Source organism: Mustelus asterias, unplaced genomic scaffold (assembly GCF_964213995.1).
Source record: "Mustelus asterias unplaced genomic scaffold, sMusAst1.hap1.1 HAP1_SCAFFOLD_64, whole genome shotgun sequence".
NCBI lineage: Eukaryota > Metazoa > Chordata > Chondrichthyes > Carcharhiniformes > Triakidae > Mustelus > Mustelus asterias.
Window position 1 is genome coordinate 1,062,656 of NW_027590129.1, and position 7,645 is coordinate 1,070,300.

The following is a 7,645-nucleotide window of genomic DNA, read 5'->3' on the forward strand; positions in this document are numbered from 1 at the left end:
CCGGCCTATAATTTCCTGGGTTATCCCTGCTACCCTTCTTAAACAACGGGACCACATTCGCTATCCTCCAATCCTCAGGGACCTCACCCGTGTCCAAAGAAGCGACAAAGATTTCCGTCAGAGGCCCAGCAATTTCCTCTCTCGTCTCCCTGAGCAGTCGAGGATAGATGCCATCAGGCCCTGGGGCTTTGTCAGTTTTAATGTTCCCTAAAAAACCTAACACTTCCTCTCTCGTAATGGAGATTTTCTCTAACGGGTCAACACCTCCCTCCGAGACACTCCCGGTTAACACGCCCCTCTCCTTCGTGAATACCGATGCAAAGTATTCATTTAGGATCTCCCCTATTCGCTTGGGTTCTAAGCATAATTCCCCTCCTTTGTCCCTGAGAGGTCCGATTTTCTCCCTGACAACTCTTTTGTTCCTAACGTATGAATAGAATGCCTTAGGATTCTCCTTAATCCTGCCTGCCAAGAACATCTCGTGCCCTCTTTTTGCCCTTCTAACTCCCCGTTTGAGATCTTTCCTACTCTCTCTGTATTCCTCCAGAGCTCCATCTGTTTTCAGTTGCCTGGACTTAACGTACGCCTCCCTTTTCATTTTCATCAGATCCTCAATTTCCCTGGTTATCCACGGCTCTCGAATCCTACCTTTCCTATCTTTCCTTTTTACAGGCACATGCCTATCCTGCAGCCTTATCAATAGTTCCTTAAAAGACTCCCACATGCCAGACGCGGACTTACCCTCGAACATCCTCTCCCAATCAACATCCACCAATTCCTGCCTAATCCGGCTATACACAGTAAGAAGTTTAACAACACCAGGTTAAAGTCCAACAGGTTTATTTGGTAGCAAAAGCCACACAAGCTTTCGAGGCTCTGAGCCCCTTCTTCAGGTGAGTGGGAATTCTGTTCACAAACAGAACTTATAAGACACAGACTCAATTTACATGAATAATGGTTGGAATGCGAATACTTACAACTAATCCAGTCTTTAAGAAACAAAACAATGGGAGTGGAGAGAGCATCAAGACAGGCTAAAAAGATGTGTATTGTCTCCAGACAAGACAGCCAGTGAAACTCTGCAGGTCCACGCAACTGTGGGAGTTACAAATAGTATGACATAAATTCTGATTCTAGGATCGCATGATAAAGACTCAGGAGGAAAAAAGCAGAAATATTTATGTGAAATAGTGTGACATAAACCCAATATCCCGGTTGAGGCCGTCCTTGTGTGTGCGGAACCTGGCTATCAGTTTCTGCTCCGCGACTCTGCGCTGTCGTGTGTCGCGAAGGCCGCCTTGGAGAACGCTTACCCGAATATCAGAGGCCGAATGCCCGTGACCGCTGAAGTGCTCCCCAACAGGAAGAGAACAGTCTTGCCTGGTGATTGTCGAGCGGTGTTCATTCATCCGTTGTCGCAGCGTCTGCATAGTTTCCCCAATGTACCATGCCTCGGGACATCCTTTCTTGCAGCGTATCAGGTAGACAACGTTGGCCGAGTTGCAAGAGTATGTACCGTGTACCTGGTGGATGGTGTTCTCACGTGAGATGATGGCATCTGTGTCGATGTGTCTTGCCTTCAAACAACCGCACAACCTCAAACAGACCATTGTCCGCAGCAAACTACCCAGCCTTCAGGAGAACAGTGACCAAGACACCACACAACCCTGCCACAGCAACCTCTGCAAGACGTGCCGGATCATCGACACAGATGCCATCATCTCACGTGAGAACACCATCCACCAGGTACACGGTACATACTCTTGCAACTCGGCCAACGTTGTCTACCTGATACGCTGCAAGAAAGGATGTCCCGAGGCATGGTACATTGGGGAAACTATGCAGACGCTGCGACAACGGATGAATGAACACCGCTCGACAATCACCAGGCAAGACTGTTCTCTTCCTGTTGGGGAGCACTTCAGCGGTCACGGGCATTCGGCCTCTGATATTCGGGTAAGCGTTCTCCAAGGCGGCCTTCGCGACACACGACAGCGCAGAGTCGCGGAGCAGAAACTGATAGCCAGGTTCCGCACACACAAGGACGGCCTCAACCGGGATATTGGGTTTATGTCACACTATTTCACATAAATATTTCTGCTTTTTTCCTCCTGAGTCTTTATCATGCGATCCTAGAATCAGAATTTATGTCACACTATTTGTAACTCCCACAGTTGCGTGGACCTGCAGAGTTTCACTGGCTGTCTTGTCTGGAGACAATACACATCTTTTTAGCCTGTCTTGATGCTCTCTCCACTCCCATTGTTTTGTTTCTTAAAGACTGGATTAGTTGTAAGTATTCGCATTCCAACCATTATTCATGTAAATTGAGTCTGTGTCTTATAAGTTCTGTTTGTGAACAGAATTCCCACTCACCTGAAGAAGGGGCTCAGAGCCTCGAAAGCTTGTGTGGCTTTTGCTACCAAATAAACCTGTTGGACTTTAACCTGGTGTTGTTAAACTTCTTACTGTGTTTACCCCAGTCCAACGCCGGCATCTCCACATCATAATCCGGCTATAGTCAGCCTTCCCCCAATTTAGCACCCTGCCCGTAGGACAGCACTCATCCTTGTCCATTACTATCCTAAAGTTAACAGAGTTGTGGTCACTATTTGCCACATGTTCCCCTACCGAAACTTTGACGACCTGACCGGGCTCATTTCCCAGAACTAGGTCCAGTATAGCCCCCTCTCTAGTCGGGCTATCTACATACTGTTCCAAAGAACCTTCCAGTACGCATTTTACAAATTCCTCCCCGTCCGGTCCCCCAGCTCTAAGCACTTTCCAGTCTGTGCCAGGGAAATTAAAGTCCCCCACTACAACAACCCTATTTTTTCTGCACCTATCCAGAATCTCCTGACATATCCTTTCCTCCATTTCCCGTGGGCTGTTGGGTGGTCTGTAGTACACCCCCAGCATAGTGACTGCACCCTTCCTGTTTCTGAGTTCCACCCACAGCGACTCAGTACATGACCCCTCTAAGTTGTCTACCCTCTGCTCCGCGGTAATATGCTCCTTCACTAATATCGCTACTTCCCCACCTTTTTTAGCCCCTCCTCTGTCTCGCCTAAAACACTGATACCCCGGAATATTCAGCTGCCAGTCCTGTCCTTCTTTTAACCAAGTTTCCGTCACCGCAACCACATCCAAATTCCGCACAAGCATTAAGGCCCTAAGTTCGTCTGTTTTACCCGTTACACTCCTCGCATTGAAGCAGATGCACTCCAGACCTCCAGGCCCAGTCAGGTCCTCCTCCTCCAGAGTGCTCCTCTTCTTAGCTAGCGTTGCCCTGGCCCCCAGCTCGACCCCAGCCTCAGTATTTACTGACCTCCTGTTTTGTTCCCCACCCCCCTGCCACACTAGTTTAAATCCTGCCGAAACACTCGAGCAAAACTCCCAGCCAGGATATTTGCTCCCTTCCAGTTAAGGTGTAACCCATCCTTTCTGTACAGTTGCCATCCTGACTTGAAGATTTCCCAGTTATCTATGAATTTAAAACCCTCCCTCTTGCACCAGTCCTTTAGCCACGCGTTCAACTGTAGAATCTCCCTGTTCCGAGCCTCACTTGCACTAGGCACCGGGAGCAGTCCAGAGATTGCTACACTGGAGGTCTTACTTTTTAGCCTAGCACCCAACTCCCTGAATTTCTCTCGTATGACCCCCTGCTCTTCCTACCTACATCATTTCCCCCAACGTGTACAATCACATCCGTTTGACTACCTTCCTTTTTAAATATGCTTCCTACCCTCTCGGAGACATCCAGTACCCCGGCACCAGGGAGGCAGACTACCATCCTGGATTCTCGTTCAGTCCCACAGAAGCGCCTGTCCGTGCCTCTAACTATTGCGTCCCCCACAACTATCGCTCTCCTAAACCCCTTCTTTCCCTTCCGGACCCCTGAGCCTGTCTCCGTGGAGGCGATCTGGTCCTCGTGGCTTACCCCTGGAGGGTCATCCCCCTCCACAGAATCCAAAACAATATACCTATTGTGGAGGGGGACAACCACAGGGGATCCCTCCACAGACTGCTCACTCCCTTCCCTTCTCCCATCTGTTGCCCATCCCTTTCTCTTATGGGAGACTGCCACTGGGGTGCTTTCTGGCACATCACCCTTCTGACTATTACCCCTCCTAACCGTGACCCACGTGTCTTCCTTCCGAGACCCTGGTGTCACTACCTGACTATAACTTTTATCTATGACTCTCTCATTTTCCCTAACTAAACTGGACTCGAAACGTCAGCTCTTTCCTCTCCTTACAGATGCTGCCAGACATGCTGAGATTTTCCAGCGTTTTCTCTTTTGGTTTCAGATTCCAGCAGCCGCAGTAATTTTCTTTTATCCTTTTAAAAATATAATCCATCAGCGCATAGAGACATCACGGATACTGATTCACACAAAGTGAGAGAGACAGAGAGAGAGAGTGACAGAGAGAGATACAGAGTGAGAGAGGCAGAAATTCACCACCACCCCCTCCTAGGAATTAGAGTGACGAAAGGCTGAACTTCTAAAAGTGAATTGTAAAGGTGTCTGTGCATTCTGTTTAATAATTAGCTTCATTGCTCTGTCTCACATTCCTGTTATTTTGGATACAGAACAAACTAATAGACCATTTCATATGACAGAATTAATTTTCTGTTTGTCATTCACCAAAGGGTGAACATATTTGTGACGAATTGCAAAGCTTGGCTATTTGAACTGCAGGTCTTCAAACTCCAGCCCCCACCGCGTTTGGGGTAATACAGAGACAACAACACACGAGTGTGGCCTGTGGAACAGGCCTCAGTTCATCATCCTCCTCTGGAGAAAATCTCTGGTCCAAGGGTTCCGAGTCACATTTCAGTCTTCAAAATTCAAATTCCTGGGGAGAAGAAATAGAGAAAAATAATTAATTAAATACAAGACCCAGCTCATCACCAATGGGGGGAATCACACAGACTCAGCTCATCACCAATGGGGGGAATCACACAGACCCAGCTCATCACCAATGCGGGAATCACACAGACCCAGCTCATCACCAACGGGGGAAATCACACAGACTCAGCTCATTGGCAATGGGCTGGCCAGCAATCGAGCTGTCTGGCAAACTGCAGGCTGACAGATCGGGGCCACTGCACATGCACAGAGTTCAGGAACTGTCAGACTCCAGCCTGAATAGGCTCCGCCCCCCGATCTTTTAATGATATTCACTATTGTGGCCTCTGCGTTGCACAGATTGTGGGAGATTCGAGTCTGAACTCCCACGGAAAAAAACCCAGCGTGATTTACACCAGTTTTCCAGCCAATTCAGCACTTAGAACTTTGTTGGGAGAATCGCCCCCTGGGTCTTGTATCGGCGAGATAGTCAACATATTTTCCCAAAGGCAGGGGAGTCTAAAACAAGAGGTACAGGTTTAAGGTGAGAGGGGAGAGATACAGAAGGATCCAGAGGGGGGCAAATTTTTCACACAGTGGGTAATGAGTGTCTGGAACAAGCTACCAGTGGCAATAGCAGAGGTGGGTACAATTTTGTCTGATACAAAGCATTTAGACAGTTACATGGGTAAGATGGGTACAGAGGGATATGGGCCAAATGCGGACAATTGGGACTAGCTTAGTGGTTAAAAAAAAGAGTGGTAAGTTGGGTCGAAGGGCCTGTTTCCATGCTGTAAACCTCGATGACTCTGTGACTAACTTTCATAGATACGGGATCTGAAATGTCTCAGGACTGAGCAGCACAGCTCCCACTGGGTACAAATCGTGCTATTTATATGTAATTTATCAAAGAACATTCATAACTCCATGTCTTTACAGCACCTTCTCCAGACCCTCACCACAGAGGGAATGTTTATAATTTGATATTTTATTATTTTGAATCATGTAAATGCAAAGGAGCAGAATTTTAAACAGAAGACCATTCTTTGTGAATGTCTCCAATAGGTCACTTTGTCACAGTTCAAACAACGAAGTGGATTGATTTGAATTATTATTGTCACATGTATTAGTATTCAGTGAAAAATATTGTTTCTTGCACGCTTTGCAGACAAAGCATACCGTTCAGAGAGAAGGAAAGGAGAGGCTGCAGAATGTAGTGTTACAGTCATGAATACTTTTCTTCAGTGTTCACCAAGGAGAGGGGCCATGTTTTTCAGGAAGAGAAGGTGTTACAGGCTAATAGGCTGGAGGAAATAGATGTTCGGAGGGAGGATGTATTGGCAGTTTTGAATAAACTGAAGGTCGATAAGTCCCCTGGGCCTGATGAAATGTATCCTAGGATTCTTTGGGAGGCGAGGGATGAGATTGCAGAGCCTTTGGCTTTGATCATTGGGTCCTCACTGTCCACGGGAATGGTGCCAGAGGACTGGAGAGTGGCGAATGTTGTTCCTCTGTTTAAGAAAGGGAATAGAAATGACCCTGGTAATTATAGACCGGTTAGTCTGACTTTGGTGGTTGGTAAATTGATGGAAAAGGTCCTTAGGGATGGGATTTACGACCATTTAGAAAGATGCGGATTAATCCGGGATAGTCAGCACGGATTTGTGAAGGGCAAATCGTGCCTCACAAATTTGATAGAATTTTTTGAGGAGGTAACTAGGTGTGTTGATGAAGGTAGGGCGGTTGATGTCATATACATGGATTTTAGTAAGGCGTTTGATAAGGTCCCCCATGGTCGGCTTATGATGAAAGTAAGGAGGTGTGGGATAGAGGGAAAGTTGGCCGATTGGATAGGTAACTGGCTGTCTGATCGAAGACAGAGGGTGGTGGTGGATGGAAAATTTTCGGACTGGAGGCAGGTTGCTAGCGGAGTGCCGCAGGGATCGGTGCTTGGTCCTCTGCTCTTTGTGATTTTTATTAATGACTTAGAGGAGGGGGCTGAAGGGTGGGTCAGTAAATTTGCTGATGACACCAAGATTGGTGGAGTAGTGGATGAGGTGGAGGGCTGTTGTAGGCTGCAAAGAGACATAGATAGGATGCAAAGCTGGGCTGAAAAATGGCAAATGGAGTTTAACCCTGATAAATGTGAGGTGATTCATTTTGGTAGGACAAATTTAAATGTGGATTACAGGGTCAAAGGTAGGGTTCTGAAGACTGTGGAGGAACAGAGAGATCTTGGGGTCCATATCCACAGATCTCTAAAGGTTGCCACTCAAGTGGATAGAGCTGTGAAGAAGGCATATAGTGTGTTAGCTTTTATTAACAGGGGGTTGGAGTTTAAGAGCCGTGGGGTTATGCTGCAACTGTACAGGACCTTGGTGAGACCGCATTTGGAATATTGCGTGCAGTTCTGGTCACCTCACTATAAGAAGGATGTGGAAGCGCTGGAAAGAGTGCAGAGGAGATTTACCAGGATGCTGCCTGGTTTGGAGTGTCGGTCTTATGAGGAAAGGTTGAGGGAGCTGGGGCTGTTCTCTCTGGAGCGGAGGAGATTGAGGGGAGACTTAATAGAGGTTTATAAAATGATGAAGGGGATAGATCGAGCGAACGTTCAATGACTATTTCCTCGGGTGGATGGAGCTATTACAAGGGGGCATAACTATAGGGTTCATGGTGGGAGATATAGGAAGGATATCAGAGGTTGGTTCTTCACGCAGAGAGTGGTTGGGGTGTGGAATGGACTGCCTGCAGTGATAGTGGAGTCAGACACTTTAGGAACATTTAAGCGGTTAT